General features: G+C 37.1%; 1 protein-coding gene across 7 annotated transcripts in view; it reads left to right on the forward strand.

The window, feature by feature from the left end:
- nrxn2b (neurexin 2b) overlaps window positions 1-22631 on the forward strand; it is a 1142582-nt gene that overhangs the window by 386656 nt on the left and 733295 nt on the right. The gene's annotated exons all lie outside the window — the stretch shown is intronic.

The following is a 22631-nucleotide window of genomic DNA, read 5'->3' on the forward strand; positions in this document are numbered from 1 at the left end:
TCCTTATGGGACTCTGCAGGGGGTATACGGTCCCATTTGTATATTTATTCTTAGCCATATTTCACTTATGTGCTCAGTATCATTCACAATATGCTTCTCTAGTTTCACGGGTGCTCCCAAAACCTTATGTTGACAAAATAAGACAGCAGGGTATGTGGTCAGACTACTTATTTCACCAAACAAAGCATAGTTATCATTATATTTAAGACTAACCTATACAAGATAAATATTTTGTATAGGTTTTTCTAATAACAAACAAACAAAAAAGGTTAAGTTTATTATTTTACTTCCTGGTTGGACGTGGCCAGCAGATGTGACATACATACAGCTAATTATTCATTTATTTATTTTAAAAGGGACCATGTATAATTAGAACATAAATGTTGCAATTTGATGCATTGTACCAGAGTTAGCCTTGGGAAAAGAACAACCCACAAACATTTGACAAAACACAGACAAGTGACAGTGGGTTGAACACACAAAAAGTATACATGAATTATACATGAATGGTTACAGTTTTGGGTGCTCTTTAAGTGCCTTTTTAGTTCAATCTTAAAACCTTTTATTGTGACATGTAATTTTATGTAGTCAGGCAGCATGTACCACTCGGTAGTGGCCACTGAAAATGCCCATTGTCCGAAGGTGGAGTGATGGAAAGGTACAATACAGAAGGGAGTATATCCTTGTGGATCACACAGTGTTTGTAGCATGATGGCTCACAAAGTCTTTCAAACAGTTAGGAGCCAAGCAATTTAGGATATTGAAAACCAAACACAGATTGGAAAAGAGACTGTAATTTTCACTCAAAAGATTATATTTTACCAAGATGTTACAGTGATGGTGCATTAGAGGCTTTTAATCAAAGATCTTTAAGGCTTGTTTATACACGGACTCTAAAGGTTTCTCCAGTCTGTCCCCATCAAGTGATCCAGTAGGACAAGAGGGCAAAATGCCCTGGTTGCTTCCCAGGATAGACATACTAAAACATAAACATACTCTCAAACTAATATAGACAAATACGACTACACGTGTCTTTTCCAACACAAGACTGCTTTATGAATTCATTTTAACAACATTATTAAGTTGTAATTTCCAACTGCGCAACCTATGGCATAGCTTGATTCAAAGATGCTTTTTACAGCTCAACTAATTTATTCTGCACTCGAAATATAATTGCCATGATTCATTTAATTAATTTCATTATTGCTTTACATTTAAATATGAAAGTTCCATACTACTAAACCAATACAGAAGCTCAGAGTACTTTCACTTGTTACTGTTGTACCTATATATATTTTTTGATTATTTTTGTATTGGTTTAGCAAATGCATTTTTTTATACAATTTGAAGTTAACAGACTATGTATTCCTCTGATTGGTTAGTCTGCCTGTCAATCACACCTATCATTATTTATGACACAGGATCTGGTTCCAGACTATAGGTCTTTGTAGTTATAGCAACCTATAGTGACCTCATTTCCATGTCTTCTCTTTGGAAATCTCCACATTTGAAATAAAATAAGTGGTTTGATGCAAACAACAAGATCTGCCTAGTACAGATATACTGTATAACCAGCTTCTAAGGTCAAAATATGTCCACTGTGTGCTGTCTACATCTAATTATAATTAGAAGGTACTCATTAGCATGCTAGCTGTTTATAGCATTACCTTGATGGCAAAACTGGGTGGCATGGGTCTCTGAGAATTGTGAAAAGTGCTGCCTGCGAAACTTTTAAAATGAACTAGTTGTTTGTCACGTTTTTAAGATGGTAAAAATCATGTACAGCTCCCTTAACACAGTTTATACACCTCATCATGTATCATCATTGTGTACACTCCAACCAGCACCTGGTCTTCCCGGCTCTCTCCAAACAGCCCAAATCGCCAAGGTGACCCAGCAGGTTTAATGGCACAATTTGGATAGTTATCATGATTATCCCCTCACAGTGTTAACATATACAGACACCCTGGTACAAACAGCAATGGACTCTCTCTCTTCTGAACCCTGTCTCTGTCATATCAGTCTAGTTTGGCTAAGCAGGGCTGTTCGGTGGCTTGTGAAATTGAAACGCGAGCTTTGGTTAATAGACAAACAACCCATCAGGCAGAGCCGCGAGTCCCCTGTCAGCAGCCAATGTAGCGTCAACTAACAACACGAGTTATGTGGTGATTAAGTAGCTCTGAATATGGCTATTGTTGTGAGTTTGGGGATAGAGAGAAAGAAAGAGTGCAAGAGAGAGAGAGAGAGAGAAAGGGCTTAGTGTAAGGTGATGTGAAGAACAAGGATGGTCCCACAAATTAATTACTAGAAATCTGAAAGCATAATGTGTTGTTAAAGCAACACTGTGTAACTTTCTGGATGTAGCATGTCAGCTGCACTATTCCATGGAAAGACAAAGTTATAAAAAATACTGAACATTCTCTATGGGGATAATTATAGCCATCATAGACATAAGGAACATTTCCATGAAGACAAACAAGGCCAAATAAGACTCAGCTTTGTGGAGATGCAAGCCCGTTCACATAAGATGAATGTTTTTAGCTGTTTTTTAGAGCTGTGCCTCCACATACAAGGTTCACAACAAATATCGCTCATGATAGCATGACAGCCAAGTTTTTTATGTTGCAATTTGGTGTTTTGATGCTCAAAAATGCAAAATGAGCTTCACGTGAGGCTCTCATTTGGGGTGCCAGTTTCAATGCTGGAATCCAGTTGGTTTAAACCTAAAAGGACTCACTCTCATCTGAACCCTCACTACCTAAACCCCATCTCCTGCAGCATTCATTTTCGTTAATCATTGCTAGTTCAGCCTCTGCAGCTGAGTGAGTAAATTCTGGAGGTTTTGAGCTTTCACTTGAGCCATGGCTTGTCCATACACTGAGAAAATCCTATATATGTCTCTATGTGCAGGTTCAAGCAAAAAAAAAACAAAAAACAGTAAGAGCACAGGCTACATACAGTTATTTTAAGAAAGATGATCTAGTATATAGATTTTAGTAAAGAGAGAATGTTGTCATCTTTATAGATATTTTGACATAAAATTCTAGATAATTCTAAAAATACTTTTCCACTTTGCTGTCTGTACCACTGAGGTAGTATCCTGCCTGGAAGAATAAGTTACTGTAATAGCTAATCAATGCAGTTAGAAAGGCCCATTAAAAGTCATCATTTCATACTTAAAGTTAAGGATGTGTTCAAGACCGCCTGGGGTAAAAGTGTTTTTGACAACATTCCAAGTTTTCCGATACACTTTAGACTGCAAACCCATCAGGGGGCAATTCTGTTTGAAGAGAGCAGCTATAAAGATGACAATATGATCACGAGCTTCAATACAACATTCATTAAGATCTTCACGTTATTCCCACTGCAACTTTGGGCTTGAGGAAGGTAGAGTGTTGAGTAACTTGAAGCATATATATATATATATATATATATATATATATATATATATATATATATATATATATATATATATATATATATATATATATATATATATATATATATATATATATATATATATATATATATAATCAAATGGTTTCACATATTTTTTACCTGTGCATAAAGATGTACCATGTACACCCCCAATTCGACACTGTGTAAAACTTTAAAAAAAGAATGCAGAATACAATGATTTGTGACTCCTTTTCAACCTATATTGAATTAAATAAACTACAAAGACATGATATTTCATGTTCAAACTGATAAACTTAATTTTTATGCAAATATTCACTCATTTTCAATTTGATGCCTGCAACACAGTCCAATAAAGCTGTGACAGGGGCAAAAGAATGAGAAAGTTGAGGAAAGCTTAAAATACACCTGTTTGGAATATTTCACAGGTGAACAGGTTAAGTGGAAACAGGTGAGTGTCATGATTTGGTATAAAAGGAGCATCCCCAAAGGGCTCTGTCATTTACAAGCAAGAATGGGGCGAGGTTCACCACTTTGTGAAATGTGAGAGCAAATAGTCCAACAGTCTAAGAACATCGTTTCTCAACGTACAATTGCAAGGAATTTAGGCATTTCATCATCTAGGGTCCATAATGTCATCAACAGATTGATAGAATCTGGAGAAATCTATGCACATAAGTGGCAAGGCCAAAAACCAACATTGAATGCCCGTGACCTTCGATCCATCAGGCGGTACTGTATTGAAAACAGACATGAATGTGTAAAGGATATTACCACATGGGCTCAGGAAAACTTTAGGACACCATTGTCAGTTTACACAGTTCATTGCTACATCTCCAAGTGCAAGTTAAAACTGTACCATGCAAAGCAAAAGCCATATGTCAACAACATCCAGAAACGCCGCTGGCTTTTCTGGGCCCGAGCTCACCTGAGATAGACCGACGCAAAGTGGAAAAGTGTGTTGAGTAGTCCAGTCCAGACCTGCCTCCCACTGAAAATGTGTGGCGCATTATGAAGCGCAAAATACGACAACAGAGACCCCGGACTGCTGAGCAACTGAAGTTATACATTCAACAAGAATGGGAAAGGATTCCTCCTGAAAAGCTTCAACAATTAGTGTCCCCAGTTCCCAAACACTTATTGATTCTTGTTAAAAGGAAAGGTGATGCAACACAATGGTAAATATGCCCCTGTTCTAGCTTTATTGGAACGTGTTGCAGACATCAAATAGAAAATGAGTGAATATTTGCATAAAAGCAATAATGTTTATCAGTTTGAACATTAAATATCATGTCTTTGTAATTTATTCAGTTCAATATAGATTGAAAAGGATTTGCAAGTCATTGTATTCTGTTTTTTTTTTTTTGTTTTTTTACGTTTTTTACAGGCGGTTGTAACATTTCTAGTGGTAGATCTGTACAGAATGGTAAGTTGATCTTTCTCCATGGAGAGCAGGTGATGGTCAGGTTTCAGTTCAGATCTGTGGAAAGCCAACCCAGCTCACATGAAGAATGTGTGTTTTTAAGGAATTTTCCTGGCTATAAATGTGTCTGTTTTTGAAGAATCATGAGACTCAAAAGTTTAATGAAGCACAGTGGAATATTTCAGAATCTCAATGCAGACTTTCAGGTTACAGCCAAGTTTCACTATTGCATAACTTGCTCGTGTTCCGACTAGCAGCAAACACTTTTTATTCACCAATATTTAAACGTTTTCTTCATCACACCTTAGTCTCATAGACAAGTTACCTTCTACATTTAAAAGAAAAAGTGGTTTAATGCATACAAAGAGCTTTGTTGGTTACCTTGGCTACATATTTGTTGATAGAACCTTTATCGCTAAACTAGTTTGATCACCATTGCAACACACAACCAACACCTTTGTGAAAGGCCATCAACCAATAAGTATTACCTTGCATAATGTGTACAATTACTGTGTGATTATATATATTTTACTTACAGACTTTTCCATTAGCTGCAGACATTGTGGCTCATTCCCGCCCCCGCAGCCACTGACTCAGACCTCATAAGGACTTCATTAAGAGTCCCCGAGTTCAAACACCTCTGGCATCACTCGACCACGGCATTAGCACCTGTCACACTTACATATTTCACCAATTACCATATGTTTTAGACATTATATTCTTTCAGTTTTGGTTCAAGAGTTCAACCTACCTCCTCCAACTTGTTTTCCTCAAGAACAGTGCACTGTAACTTTTTGGTTTTGAGACTTAACTGTTTTGCCTTTAGTGTTTCGCAGTATGGCATTATTTATCCAATTTCAGATCCTTATATTGTTCAAAAAAACCTTGTAAAACTTATTGTGAATGGGGTCGCCTTTGCGCAGCTGCTTGAGGTAGATACGTTTAAACAGGGCTATTACACATCTATGGGATATTATTTGTCAACACATAACATATTTAGATTACCTTGTTGCATTTTATTATTTAAAAAAAACAACTATATTCGACAAAAACAACATCTCTAAGCTAAGGCATTCCCCTTTCAGAGGAGCGTACAGTTGTATTATATTGTTTTGTATCATGCTTTTGTATATTTATGGAAAATTGCAACACGGGAGCATGGGTTACATAGTTCAAGACTCAGCGTCTTGGACATAATCTTCATGGATGACATATGAAATCACTTCAAACATGTTTTTGATGAAGGTACATTATAACATGGTACAAATCTTCAAAAAAGTAGATTTTGCATAATACCTACGTATAACCTTTAATGTTGTAGTGCCGAATATTCCAGGCAAAGCTATAACCATCTCAATGGCGGCAAGAAGGTGACGGAATTTTCACTGGAACAAGGACTTTTAAGTCTTTTTTTTTTTTTTTTTTTTTTTTTTTTAGTTTGTATTAGAATTTTAAGTCTAATACAAACTAACTGCCTTATTAACTATATGATATTGCTAGCTTGCATTGTCAGCTTTGGCATTTATGAATACAAACACTGCAGTTTCGCTAATTATTATAGCATTTTCCTCCTAGCCGGGCAACAATTACCACTGCAAATTATAAGTATACCTCTCGCTATTAACATAATGCTTGGTTATCAAAATATTAAGTTAAACCATTGGAATGATTCAGGAGGAATTGCGCCAATAATTAAATGATACAATTAAAAGAATACTCCGGGCACTGTACCAATATAACCATGCAATGTTTATTTAGCTTGTTGGTTCATTGACATTAAATTAAGATAAAGTACACAGTGCATCCGTTTCTTTATATATCTCATGTACATCTCATTAACAGAATAGCTGCTTGCATTTGCAGATTTTGCTTTTTTTTTTTCACAATTGCCCCAACTCCTTTGTGCATTCTCTGTTGTATTTCGATTAGATTTCAATGTGGAGGTAATGAACCACTACACAGCCAATGTTCACTACTTGGGAACAAAATCCATATCTTGCTATATTTTGTATGGGAGATAATATAGTGGCCCGATAGCTAGGGAAATAGCAGGGATAGATCTGAACTTAGCTTTGGTTGCCGGTGCTTCTTGTGGGGAAAGCATTGTTGTTATCTAGAGTTCTGAGCGCTATTGATACTTTGCAGCCAATGTCATCAACATTTCCTAACTGGTGGCACTGCAGGAACTCTCTCTGAAAACTCTGTAACTTAAGATAAGACTTTAATCTGAGTTTTGCTTTAACATAATCTCAACCATTCAATCAAAAATATGTTCAACTTCTCGAGGGTTCACAAGTTAGTGTATGGTGATGCCTTAGGTAGGGTAGATGGCTTAGATGCAGTGATAATGTAAAGGTGCAATATGTAACTTTTCTGCTTCTTTACGTGGCAGTGGGATTGTTTTGCCTGGAATGTTCGAAACAATGACAGTAAACCTATATTGTATATATAACTGCTTGTCTGCATGGAGAGTTTACTGCAATATTATGGAGCAAAAGCAGGAAACAAGAAAGCTGGTTTTTTTTTGTGTTTTTTGCTGAAAACAAAAACAAAAAAAACCCTGTGCTCTTAGTGTGAGTAGGCTTGCATCTCCACAAACATGACTCTTAATGAGGGCCTCCTCCTGCTTTGTTGTTAATTTGGCTATATCATGGCAACAGTATGGCATAAAACCTATCTATCTCCATGAATAATATTCTGAAGTATGGTTTTAACTTTCTATATCCATAGAATCATACAGGTGATATGCTACCTCAATAAAGTTACATATTGCTACTTTAAGTTGGTATTTACTTTGATGTGTTGTTTTAATTCCCTGATATGGTTCAAATGAAGTCAGTTTTTTCTGTGTTGTAATGTGAGCCTTATATCATAATGTAACTTGACATTTATTTTTAAAATTAATTAATTAATCAATGTATTTTTTATTTTTTTATTTTATTATTTATGGCATTTTTCTCTATCATTCCCCCACTTTTGGCAGGAAGTCACAAAATCTTTTGATAAAACTGTGAATTTTGCACTATTACAAGGTGAAAACTCAAGACTTACACAACGTACAGGTTTTGCATTTCTAAGAATTGCCTAAATGGCTTTGAAGCATCTATTATGTACTTACCACACACACCGTGCTATTACATGCACTTCACACACTCAGAAGCCTATATTTAGTGCATAGTTTTTTAGCATTTCAGTCCATTTTATTTGAGTACAAGGTTCAAACTTTATATACATTTATTTAGTCCTTATATTTTAGCATTAAACTAGAATGGTTAGGGGGGAAAAGACCAGATGAAATTAAAAAAGAGGGAAAAGTGCAAGGTTGAAATGAATAGAGAAGTGAAACTGCAGCAACCAGCGTGTCTGATATCAAATGTTGTTTCCACGACGACAGACAATTAAAGGAACGTTTTAATCGCCACTTTTTTTCTCCCTCAAGGGCGAGTGTGTCAGAGCCAGAGCCGGCAAGGGGGAATGTAAATGATTACCACAAAGGTTGAATAAGCCATATGTACTATTCAGCTCAACTCGGAGTACATGAAAGTGTAGGAGCTTTTCTCAGAATACTGGACAATATGTCTGAAAATAAAAAGTCTGAAAATAATACTAGTAAGTTACTATTGTAGCCACAGCTGCCTGGGGCAGACTAACAGGAGCTTTGCATAATCACCAAAAGAACAAGATCTAGGTGGTTGAAATGAGTTTCCCAGGGTGGCTGGGTGCTCCCTTAGAGATATGGTGAGAAGCTCAGTCACATGGACGAAGCTCAGAGTAGAGCTGCTGCCCCTCCATGTCGAGAGGAGCCAGCTGAGGTGGCTTAAACATCTGTTGTGGATGCCTCCTGGAGGCCCAGGACACATTAGAGGAAATGTGTCTCATGGCTGGTCTGTGAGTGCCTTGGGGTTCCCCTGTAAGAGCTGGGGGAAAAAAGTCTGGAAGTCCCTGTCTACACTACAACCTCCATGACCTAGCACTGGATAAAGCAGAAGAAAACTGATGGATGGGAAAAAAACATAAAATGTTTTGTGTTTTTTTTTTTTTTGTCTCTATTCTCTAGAGCTCAGAATATATATTTCAATATTATTTTTACTTCAAGGGATAACAGTAAGATAAGATAACCTTTATTTTTCATGCAAGGAGGTTTCAGATAATAATGGCTACATCAAATACGTGTCTAGACATCCACTGTGCCTGAGTTAGATGGTGCTTTGGAGTCTGAAGCTGAGATACTGTGAAGAGCCTGTACATCGTAAATGCCCCTACTCTTACATTAGGACAATAAAGGAGGAGGGAATTGCATGCTGGGACATTCTTTGTAACTGCACCTAGTACCTATTAGAGTGTGGTCAGGGCAACAAAGAACAGGAAATTAACCGAACCAACCAAGGAATTATTGGCCCTTCATTACGAGGCTGTACTCACTGTCTGGATCAATACATAAAGTAATGGCCATGATAGCAGAAGAAAGAGGAAAGGGAAAGTACAAAGGCAATTCAACTTTGTACAAGCCATATTTAAGAGGCAATAATTCTGCAGTGTTCACAAATGGACAAACAGAAATATTGTGAAAGCAGGAATGTATCTCAGTAAGGTCTAATCAGTGACTGGCAAAAATGTTAGCAAACTAGAGGGTCTTGAGTTCCGTTCCCAGATTGCAAAGAGGTTTCAAAATTTAATTATAGTGCAGAACCTACTATTGCAACTAGATACCTAAAATATAACTTAATGATGAAATTTAATTATTTAGGCCTACTTAAAAACACACTATGTAATACTGTGTAACTTTTCTGGTGGTAAACCTATCTATCTTGCATTTGTTCCTCAGATTTGACCTGTTTGTCTCCATGGAAACAGACATGTTAATGCCATACTCGTGAACATTCTAACATCATGCAATATGTGGAGTTTGCGTGTCTCTCCCCATGTCTGGATGGGTTTCCTTTGGGTACTCCAATTTCCCCGATCAACTCAAAACATAATCTTGTAGCTAAGGTTTTGGAAGATGTGTCAAATGCAGAGGACACATTTTATAGCAGCAATAAAGCATACCTTACCCTATTTCCATTGAGACAAACAGTTGATTTAACCTCCATCAATAAAGTTACATACATGTGCCTTTATAGTCTCGGACATTTTACTTGTAATGATATGGACTAATTAGAACACGTCTGATGATATTTATTCATTTCCCACCCTGGTAACGGTGTTTAATTACTCCTAATACATAAGCCAATCGAGCAGGTCGGCACACGCTAAGCTTCGTTATGTGTTGACGAATACCCCGTCGCAGTTTGGATGGACTTGTTCATGCAGCTCATCTTATTAAAACCTGCTCCTTCTGTGTAACTTACATCCAATTTAATAACACACGCGGCACTGCACTTTTATTAACACAATGTCACACACTGACAAACTGAAAATGGCACATTTTGGAGGCTGTAAATAATAATAACTCTGTGTGTGTGTGTGTGTGTGCGTGCGTGTGTGTGTGTGTGTGGGGGGGGGGGGGGGGGGGGGGTATGTTGGAGTATTCTTGTGCTTATCACTGATTTATCAGGGTGGGATGAAAAACAATTTGACGAGATGAGACATGAGATTGGATCCATGAGACTGGATCCATGAGAATGAGACAAAATTTTGACATAATTCGTAATATATACATTGTGTGGTCAAGTTCCAAATTCTGACCTCATTTTCTTTACATGTTTTTTTGTGTGATTCTATCACTGCTTTTTGTAACTGTAGATGTACATGTAAAACAAAGGATTTTATTACATAAATTAAATCACAATTTTGACTTAGACTTTACTTTATTGTCCCTGAGGGGAGATTCGTTTCCACATACACAGAGCTCAAAACAGCTCAAGACACAGTGCTCAGGTAGTGCTGTCGCAGCGGAGCATGCGCCATCATAGACATAACTTCCAGCCATCATAGACATAACTTCCATTTTGTAGTTTTTAGATCTAAAATTTCTTTCAGACACAACATAAATATGAGTATCCTATCAGAGTTGGTGTTATTATGGGGATTACACGTCCAAAATCCCCTCTCTTTCCTTAGGTTTTTGGTCTTCAAGGTGATGGCCCTAGCATCAAAACTGACCAATCAGATTGTCCTTTAGCAGTTGATTGACAGGCAGATACCAGCACTGTGGACTTGGCTTAGTCCCGCCAGATTGTTTGTTTGCCCAAGTGACTAGTGCTAGCTTAGTCCGTTTCACTCTTGACAGAGTTTCAAATAAAAATATAGAATGTGCTTTCTTTTGGATTTTCCTTTGAACAAATAATGGAATTATTTTTTAAAGAAGCGCAGTTTATGTTTGTTACCTAATTTATTAAAACAACTGGACTACTAGTCAAGGATTAACTGACACCTCAGAATGAATGAACAGTTTGCGAGCCAGACCCCTCCACCTATTATTTTGCTACTTTTTTCTTACTAAAAATTTTCAGTAGTATACACCTTGGACCATTATGAATTTGGGGTCTCTGGTTTCTACACGGCTCCATTCAGTCCTAGGACACCCAAAATGCCATTTTTGGGTGCCCCAAACCAAATTTTATGAGTGATAAAAAAAAGGTGCTATAGTCACATACAGTGTGACACAGTAATGAAAACTGGATCAAAGAATACTGACATGATGAGGATTACAACAATATAACAATGAAGGATTTTGTGTTGTTGTTTTTAATGTAAAAAAAAAAATGTATCAAAAAATGTATTTCTCAAAGACACAAAGTAAGTAACACAAACAGTAACATTGTGACACCATGGCATGCCACTACTGTTTCATATGTAAATATACCAAATATGCTTCACATTAAGCCCAACATGAGCTCTGTCTCCAATGATTCACCTGCCATAACAGAAACAATATCCCATACCCCCAAACCAATGGACAGAACTTTCAGATATTTGACCAAAGAATGCATAGGTGACCACCTTAATCTTTATAGGTTGGTTTCAAATCTGGCACACTTGATGTTTATATACAAATATATAGTGAATATAGTGAGTTTAATCTTATTAATAACTTGTGCGGAAAATACTATTATAATATTTTCTAAAATGTTTAGTTTATTTTGGTTATGGGGGGTTGAATGGGGGGTGTGGTCAAAATCAGACCTAGTAGACAATATCAGCTTCCTTTAGCCATAGACTTTGTGGTAGATTACTATATTTTATCCTTTACGATGCTGAGTCTTTTTTATAAAATGTGCCTGAAATTTGTATATATGGTCAGTGTAACATAAATTTAAAACATTACCTGTGTAAGTGGGAGATATGTTTGGTGGCCTAATTCTATTACAGGTCAATCCTTTATGATTTATTGAGACATAATCTTGTAATTCTTAGTGAGATGTGTACCAATTTTGATGCATTTTCATTTAATGTGGTCTTGTCTGTGCTGTAGTCTTCATGACATGTAGACATGTAGGTAAAATCTGATATAAAATCTTTGATATGGACAACATGTTTAAATACACTGAACATATTCGAGGTGGATCCATTAGACTTGGGCCTATTGTACAAACACAATGGCCATTCAGACTAATGTATTAAGGGACCTGCTTCAGTTTCATAATGTCTAGATGTAAAAGATGCAGCAACAAATGAAGGGGTTGCTTAAGCCCTAATATGGTAAGGTATGCAATGAATGGATAGAATGATAGGAAATACCTCCCACCAGTTTATAATTGAACAGTAGCAAATGAATAGGCTAAGGAGGCTTATGGCTCTACTGCTACAGGGATGATTCTGACAGTTTAAATGAAGAGTTTTCTGTTTATAGACATTAATTAAGATGCTATTTGTTTAGTGGTAAAGATAGAAGACTGTGATTGGCCAAAAGTGACAGACACATGACAGGAAGTTGTTTTACTTATTTCATAATTTCTCAGACATGCTCAGTTCATGCACCTGTTTTATGTCCGAAACTTCTTGTCAGTAGAGTACTGTACAGATGCCCTCACAGCAGTCAAAGTCAATATCATTGTTTCTACCCGGACTACTGGAATTCCATCCTCTTCTTCTCAGCTCAACTTCATGACTTTCTGCTTGCAGCAAAAGTGGCATGAAAAATACTATATGTGGTATACTTATCCAAGAGGTCAGACAGGGCATCTCTCACTATCCCAATGAAGTTTTTTTAGCAGCTTAAACAGTGCCCACAATGTGACAGAAGTGGCCCAAAATCAATCTTGCGGGCAGGGGGTATTGGCAAGCAGATATGATGGGGGACAACAAACTGCCTTTTAAGTGTACTCAATTTGTTGGGTATATGAAACATTGGTATAAAAAAAATGTTGGTTTGGTTTTGTGGAATCTGTGATGGGAACAGAATAGAATAGAGTAGAATTTCATATTGTATTGCAAACAAAATTATACTGACATGTTAATGTAGCCTGTTGTGTTACAGCACCAACAACCGGGATCACTACTAGCAGGTATCACAGGTGTCACAGGTGACTAATTAACATGTTTTGTTTTTTTTGTTTGTTTTTTTTGAGAATTACTCCCCAACAATTAAGATTTGCTCCAACTATAAATGCTTTTAAAACTAGGCTTAAAACATTATGGTTTGCTACCGCAGCATTCATGTATTGGCGTTTTCTTTGTGTATTGTGTCTTTGTTAAGCACTTTGGGTTGCTTGTGCATGAATTATGCTTTATAAATACATTTCCTTACCTTCTGCAACTTTGTCACTGTTACAAGGTATACCAGAATAAATTAACTTTGTTGCAATAGACTCATGGAAGTATAATAAGATCAGGAAGATGAACCAAGGATGGCGTTGTTTTCAGAGTGATGCTAAAGCAGAGCTAGCGCAGGCTGACTCTTACAGAGCTAACTTTTAGGCACTTTGAGGGTTTAAAAAATATAAAAGTTCATGTTGTGAAAATACAGAAGAATCCTTGCGAAACCCAACTTTTGTGAAAGCTGTGGATGCCCGTCAGCCGAACATGGGCAATTTGAATTCCCAAAAATGCATTGTTTTCTATGGGAGAATTCTTTCTGGGCCAGAGCTCCCAGGAGCTGCAGTACCTATGTGGTGGCCACCAATTGATCTCACATGGGGAGAGTCATATCCAGTTCTTTTACAGACCATGAATAGACTTTCCGATATGTGAGCCTAAATGGTAGATCATGTCACTGAACTGGGTCAGCACATTATTTTCAACTCTATTTGTTGAGTAACTTGGACCCCCAAAAGACATCTGTCACACAGGCGACTCACCTGCCTGAATCAATCCCTGAGCCCTGTTACTTGCAGGAAACACAGGTGAAGCACTCAAATCCCTCCCAACAGTACTACTTGGCTGAAAAGAGACCCCCAAAACATCTCTGCCTCTCCCAAAAGAGGGGTAACTCTCAGTTTTAAACTTGGTGGGAATCTCCCAGCCAACATAAAATAAAATACACATGAAGTGGAACAATAAAAAAATAAAATAAAATAAAAAAAACAGTGGCCACTGGAGTGACAAATATAGCTTGGAATTCCCACAGCCCTTCAGACTTTGTAATACCTTGTGGATAGCAGTGGTGGATGAAGTACTCAAGTTTGTTACATAATAAAAAAGTAAAGTATAAGTAAGTTTAAGTAAAGTATAAGTAAGTAAAAAGTAAATGTATTACATGAAAAAATCTACTCAAGTAAATTATTTAAGCACCTGTTTAAAAATTTACTTTAAGAATAAAAAGTAAAAGTATTTCACACAAGTGTTAATTTCTTAAAGTGTTAAATGTGGTGATATTGGCTAATAAATGATACAGATTTTGGTCAATGGTTGCAATGCAAATCAATTTTTTAACTTTCCTTTTCTTTTGCTCAAAGCTTGGACTTGAAACCTTTAATCAGGATGTTATCGCGAACATGGTAAAGATAACCTCTCAAATCATATGAAAAGTACTTTTTATTTTTCAGTCCAGTTCAAAAATGTAGTGGTGTAGAAAGGGCAGCTACTTGCTCTCAAATGTAGTGACGGAAAAATTTAAAAAGTAGTGACGATTGGATGAACTTGATAGTGTTGTATCTTTGGTCAGTCTGCATCAAGCAAACCAGGAATCATAGTAACTCTGCTACATATGTGATGGTGATGCTAAAGGATATCTTTTTCACATAGCCGACTGATAGGTTCACAACGTATATTAGAGTTTAATCAGACCTACATCAGATGGCCCTTTTGACCACAAACACTGTGGTACGTCACTTAATATGGCCTCTTGTTCTTGTGCAAGTTCTAATGCATTTCAGGGAAACAGTTCTTCCTTGTCATTTGGGTGAATAACATATAAGTTGTTGGTTTGAACTTCTTGCATTCTTTTTACTTGTATATTACCTGTGTTATCTGGGATTAGGACTAATCCTAAAGCTACCAATGCATCACGACCCAACAAATTTAACGGGCAGTCAGGGAAATACAATACAGCTAGTTTTATTGTCTTTCCCTTCGGATCTTGTATCATGACAGGTTTTGTCAGTGAAACATGTGTAACTTCCCCTTTTGCTGCTCTCCCCACTGTGTATCATATGTGGGACTTTAGTTTTCATGGTGGTTTTACACACACCAGTATCACACAAGAAAGAAATTTGTACCCCATTAACTAGTAGATTTTGTTTGTTTTGTTTTCTTTTTGTTTTTGTTTGTTGTATCACACGTCTGGACTATTGTATTTTTGTTAATGGTGTCTTATAAGCTGTGGAATTTAAGGGCTCGGCATTCTTTGTATGCAAGACACAATAATAAACAAACTAAAGTAAAACTAAACTAAAAAGTAGAGTAATTTTTGGTAAGGCGCGTCCGCACCCTAATGCATCTTGTAAATCAACTAGTATTTTTCCTTCCTGTGGTTTTTTATCACTTTATCTGCATGCATTGCATGATCCACATATTGGTCTAGTGCCCTTGTAGCAAAATGTATATAATGCTTGTCAATCCAATTACGAATTCTTGTGGTACAATTAGCGTGCAAAGCATTCTTTAATTGCTGTCTGTATGCAGAATTTTCATTGCCAGCTTCATCTTCAAGTCCACTATGTACTTTAAACACTTTTGTAAGTCTGTGTTTAAACTCCTCAAAATCTTCATCCTCTTTTTGTTTAGTTCTGTTTATTTCCATATAATTTGCTCTCCTAGTGAATCTATTTTGGATCCTTGTTTTTAATGCTCTCAACCTAACTAGGAGTTGTTCGTCATCATGGGACAGTATTTCCAAATTATCTTGATCTGTACCTCTTTTTTCACCTTTAGCTTTTGTCTCACTTCTAGTTTGTGTAGTTTTCATCTGGTGTAATAGCTCTGTTGCCTCTTGATACGGTGATACGGAGGCGGGGGCGCTTGCTGCTCCCCTCCCGCTACTGCTCCCTCTATCTCGGCTTGAGCCTGCTGTACCGGTGTTTCTGGCTGAGCAGCTATTACAGTGGTGAAATCATCTTCCTCCTTTGTATTAAGCATAATTTGTTGCTTACACTTTGCCTCTGTTTGGCCTTTTTCTCTGGCTTGTGCCAATTCCCACCATCTTTCCAAATGATAGTATAGTATAGTATAGATAGTATAGTAATGATAGATAGTTTACACATATCATATTCTTTATTTTTGCATTTTTCCTGTATTTTATTTTGTATTTTATTTTGTATTTTATTTTGGATTTTATTTTGGATTTTATTTTGGATTTTATTTTGGATTTTATTTTGGATTTTATTTTGGAGCTCCATTATTTTAGAAGATTTTAACTCGCCTTCAAATTTATATTTTGTTACCCACAAATCTAACTGTGTACATTTTTCAGGATATTTTGCGTGCACGGCTTTTCAGTCTTTTACTTTTGGTGTCAATTTTGTAGTTTTATTTCCCATTTTTATTTCCTCAAATTTAGTCCAGCTTTTAACTCCTAGGGAGGTCTCTATCGCTGGAATACAACAACAGGTTGGTACGAGTGATTAGTGTGGTATCTCTCACTTTAGCCTCAGCAGGCGGAGAGATCTTGCCTCTGCATCCACAGAAATACACCGTATTTCCCCAACCTTTTTGGTATGAGATTCGTCACCTAGTGGTTCAGAATCTCCACTCACACGTCTCTCTCTCACACACACCCTTGCTTTTTATTCCACGGTTTTGTACCAGCCAGTAAAATGTCACTATTTTACTCGGTAACGGGACTCCGCATCCGTCCCTCTTATCACGGTTTTGTACCAGCCAGTAAAATATCACTATTTTACCCAGTAACGGGACTCCGTATCCGTCCCTTAGTACTACTACTATTAGTATTAGTAGGTTTTAGTACCTAATTGGAGCCTAGGATAATTAGGGTTTTTCTACGCGCATGACCCCCAGTCATACCGTTTTTTAAAGCAAGACTTACTCACTCGTCTCTCTCTCCCTCGGTATCCCATCAACCTTTAGACTCCAAAAGATATCGAAGAGACCAGTCCTGGAAAAGGTCTCAAATGCTGTGGCCACAGTCTCTCCTGGGTCTCCGACATCCGCTGGAGTCCTCCGGTATATTGGGATCTGGCTCGAAGGACCAAGTTGATGGGTTCACAACCTATATTGAGACAAAATAATCTCTCTTGTCTTCTCTTCTCTTTTGAACCCCAGACTTTACTAAATAAAGTAGTGAACTGACTATAACTAATAGTAATGACTAAATAAAGAGTGAACATTACATTACAGTACCTTTAAAATGAACAGTGAGATAACATAATATACTTGAATATATATTTTGAATCCATCACCGACTTAATGCTTAATTTTACACCCCCCCCCCACACACACACACTATATATATATATATATATATATATATATATATATATATATATATATATATATATATATATATATATATATATATTTATTTATTTATTTATTTATTTATGTATTTATTTATTTATTTATTTATTTATTTTTTTTCAACCTATCCTGGCTTTTGTTATTCTTTTTTTTCTTAAGTGCTCCTCCAAGTTTGTAGATCATACACATTTACCAAGCACATTTTTTTTCTTCTTTTTTTTGTGCTCAAATTGCCTTAACTGGAAAGCTTAGAAAAGCGTAATAACCTTTAAAAAAACACACGATATAATATTTTAGACATTCATTTGTTCACTTTGGGGTAAGTATTTCTAAGTTCTTCAGCTGTTAGCAATGGATGAACAATGAACAATGAAAAAATAAACAAGTAAATGAGTCCACTGAGTTTATGGTCAGAGAAACTGCATGGAATAAGTTTGGATTTTCAGTGATATAACAATCTGGGGAAAAGGCAAACTGAGAATTTTTGAGTGCTCAGACAACTTTAGATTAATGGAGTAATGAAACCAGTGTGAATGAAACAAAATGCAACTCCAGGTATTTCTTTGATGAGGGGACAACAATATAACATGGTGAAAAGCGCAGAGAGACATCATTGCATAATATGTGTCTTTTAAGACTCTAGCTGTCATTTCACTTTCCAAGTTTATGACAATATGCTTCATAGGAATGACTGCAACACCACATAGAGAATGTGAGAAGTGCATAATTAGCACGAGCCATTTAACAATGTGCTATCACACTTAATTTGATGTGTTGCTGTCAACTCTCTGGGTTATATTAATACAGAAGTGGAAATTTGGGTCAGGTCTTATACAAAAATGCCAGAGTGGACTGGTGAAATGATAATGTAACCACTATAGTATTTTTAGTTGGTTGGGCTATTGTTTATGGCAATTAACGCATTAAGACCGACACAGAAGAACAGGCTGCTCAGGGAGCTTGCGCATGAATGACACACAGAACAGATTGGAATAAAGTAAAAATTTATTTGGTAAAAGTCAAAACATAAAGTGGCATACCATTTAATCGAATTACATTGAACAAAATTAACAATTTTAAAACAACAACAAAAAGAAGGGCAGTTCTTTGTCAAATATTTTGACTTTGTATGAGTTCAGTTCATTCCCTTTTTTAAAGTTGTGTGACTTTGTGTAAGAGTTCAGTTTATTCCTTTTTCAGGATTCAGTTCAGGTTCAGTTTGTAATCACGCAAATCCGTAATCCACAGATTGCGGAGCAAAAACAAAATATATATTAGTCCTACCAGCTCGCCATCAGTAGAGAATCTCTGTTCAGTCCCATGAAAAAAACCTGACCTGAAAACAAGGTCAAAACAGGATCTCAGTTCAGTCACCGGTAACCTTTCAACATTACATTCATAATAAAATTACAGTTGCGCAACAGAAATCAAAATATTTACGCTACACATTATAGCCAACAATACCACCAGCAATATATAATTATTTATGAATTTGTACATGGTCCTTGACAAATAAAGAAAGAAAGCACATAAGAACATAGTATTTTATGAGTAAAGTTGGTTTTCCCAGTCAAATGTTCGCAAGTCTGCCTCTGTAACAACCTTTTTTTTAATCAAATTTACTCCTTTGACCTCAGAAACAACAATATTTTGTCTTTTCCAACACCAACTGTGCACTCTTCCTCTGTCTAACATGCTTTTCAAATATCTTATATATATATGAAGGACAGCCAGCACATTGTGGTTTACAGTGATGTGGTGTAAAGGCTTATATACTTTATTATGCCACTATCTATTCATTAGCGGTGTTTGAAAGAGTCGATTTTTATTTATTTTTTTTATTTTTTTTTGGGGGGGGGGGTTATTTGTGTGCTAGCTAACAGATTTGAAGCAGTTTGCGTAGGAGAAGCTAGCCTCGAGAGTGCCTGTGATGAAAAGCCACTCGGAAGCGTGTGGGCAGATCATAAACACGGACTCTGGCTCATTATGTCTTTTTATAATTTTGATTCATAATTTTTCTGTTACGTAGATATTATTTCTAGATCATAAAATGTCCAGTTCAAACCAAAAACAAGATGAAAGCTTGTGAGAGGTGAGGTGGATTCTTAAAGTCACACTGTTTTTTTTTGTTTTTGTTTTTTTGTTTTTTTTTTTCTGGACAGGATGTCACCTGCTTGTGTCCATGGAGATTTTATTGTATTGATTAGAATGTTTCACATTATGACATTGAACTAATCTGCATATGTTTCATAACCAGTGTTTTTTTGATACTTTTTAGCTGATGTCATCGACTTTCTGTGTGTGTGTGTGTGAGGGGGAGGGGGGCTGTTTTAACACAATATCACAGGGTCAACTGGGAATAGGTGAACGATATACACTTCCATATGCAGCATGTAAACGCAGAATTGTAGATGAGTATGTTGATACATGTGTGTATGATTCTACGTGTGTATATATGTGCCTTACTAAACTTTGTCCATTGTGAAAAAAAAGAAAAAAAATCTGACTAAGAAGTGAGCTGATTTGTTCCTCTTACAGTCACAGACTAGCTAGCCAACTATTTTGTTTTTCACTTTGTCACTCTATATATATATATTTTTTTTTTCTATCACAATGTATTTATTCCATTCTTGGTTTATTACATAACAAAAGGGTATCCCAGTGTGAGGTTAATGGAAAGGTTGATAACAGTATTGGGTCTCATATTTTTTCTTGGCTTTTCCATGGCTGTCTGGGTAAAGATCTGATCTGAAAAGGGCCTACACTCTAGTGTGTATGTAATCACAGAAATGCTACCCAGGGAATGGTGAAATGAGGCGGAGACATGGGATGAAAGCACCAAGCTCAATGCATAGTGACAAGTATGTATTTGCTGCAGTGAAGTGGTTTAGTGGAGGGAAGAGGGGATTTGCTGGTAGTTTTTAGTGCTTGGAGTGGTCTTGATCTATCTCTAGGGTAACTTAATACTGCAGGTTTACTGTATGGTGTTAGTTATAGTACTGTACAGTACTGTTGGAAAATGACATGTTTACACAATAAAAGGATGTAGTGTAGGTTAGAAATGAAGTCGCACAGACCAGTTTTCAATACAGTACATTTATTAGATGGAGGCATTTAAAAGAGGTTTGCCAGAGATATTTTACCTTTAATTAAAGCTTTAAGCATTAATCTTTCTGATCTTTATTGTCATGCAATGTAATGTTATTCAGGTTTTGATAGTAGAATTACATATATTTGCAGTAAAAAGTACTACCAATTATCATTTGGGCCAATTCGGGCTGAAGGCCAACAAAAATTGGTTTGAGAGACGTATTTTATCCCAGGACCATAGTCTCTGGTCTGGGATATATATATATTTTGTTACATTTTTTAAATTTTATTTTATTTTATTTTTTGCTTGCGCTTTATGACTTGAAGACATAATACATTTAAGAATGCCATACTGCGGCATGTATAGCATTAACTTTATCCATTTACATGCCGACAATCAGGGACCAGGTGAAGCCACCAAACAAGCCCACTCACATAAAGATCCTACATTTTTCAAGATTTTCATTTTTTTGTTGCCAACAAAAAACATGTTATTGAATAAATGTAAGCTATATTTTTGATGCCTTACTGTGGAACATCCAGGCAAAATAATAACATACATAAATTACATAATGCACCTTTAATATGTCCATACAACTCGTACTACTGCCCAATACTTGAAAAAAGCTTCTCAACCCCTACTGGGTTTCTTTATTAAAATAACCTCAGGGACATTTTTTGACGACCATGGAAATAGAAGTATACCATAAAAAATAAGCTTTAATTTGATGTAATTGCCTTTTTTCCAAATCCACATTTCTGGCAGCGGATGACTATTCTTACCACCTGCAGTGACAAATGGATTAACCCCCCTTGTGTTAATTATAAAAAACAGCATCTAGAGACACTGCACCTGCCTGAAACATCATTCTCCCTCATAACTCACACTCCTCTAGTTTATCTTATCCTCTCAGACAGGCATTCATTTAACACACTTACTATACCATATACGCTGCTGTTTGGGTGGTGGCGGCTACATTATGTTTTATTCTATACAATAGAATTGATAGAAAAAAAATGTTACATTCAGCAACATTCAGTTATGAAGGCAGTTGTAGTTAGTTAATAATCAGAAGGTGAAGTTGAGCGGTCTTAAGAAACACTAAAGAGTAGTGGTTAGTTGCAGTACTAATTGTCATACATTATTTTGTCCATTTAGAAGGGTCCAAATAAGTAAATACATCCATCCATTTTCTTCTGCTTATCCGGGGCCGGGTCGCGGGGGCAGCAGTCTAAGCAGGGACTCCCAGACTTCCCTCACCCCGGACACGTCCTCCAGCTCCTCCGGTGGGACCCCAAGGCGTTCCCAGGCCAGCCGAGAGACATAGTCCCTCCAGAGTGTCCTGGGTCTTCCCCGGGGCCTCCTCCCAGTGGGACATGCCCAGAACACCTCCCTTGGGAGGCGTCCAGGAGGCATCCTGAGCAGATTCCCGAGCCACCTCAACTGGTTCCTCTCGACGTGTAGGAGCAGCGGCTCTACTCCGAGCTCCTCCCGTGTGACTGAGCTCCTCACCCTATCCCTAAGGGTGCGCCAGACCACCCTGCAGAGGAAACCCATTTCAGCCGCTTGTATCCACGACCTTGTCCTGTCGGTCATTACCCAGAGCTCATGACCATAGGTGAGGGTAGGAACGTAGATTGACCGATAAATCGAGAGCTTTGCCTTTGGGCTCAGCTCCTTCTTTACCACAACGGACCGATACAGCGACCGCATCACTGCAGACACTGCACCGATCCGCCTGTCAATCTCACGCTCCATCCTTCCCTCACTCACGGTTTGCCAGAATCTCTTTGAGGCCGTCCAATAGTCCTCCTCCATTGCCTTCCCGAACTCCTCCCAACCCTGAGTTTTTGCCTCTGTGACTGCCCGAGCCACGGCACGCTTGGCCCGCCGGTACTCATC

The sequence above is a fragment of the Periophthalmus magnuspinnatus genome, chromosome 18 (genome assembly GCF_009829125.3).
Source record: "Periophthalmus magnuspinnatus isolate fPerMag1 chromosome 18, fPerMag1.2.pri, whole genome shotgun sequence".
NCBI classification, from domain to species: Eukaryota; Metazoa; Chordata; class Actinopteri; order Gobiiformes; family Gobiidae; genus Periophthalmus; species Periophthalmus magnuspinnatus.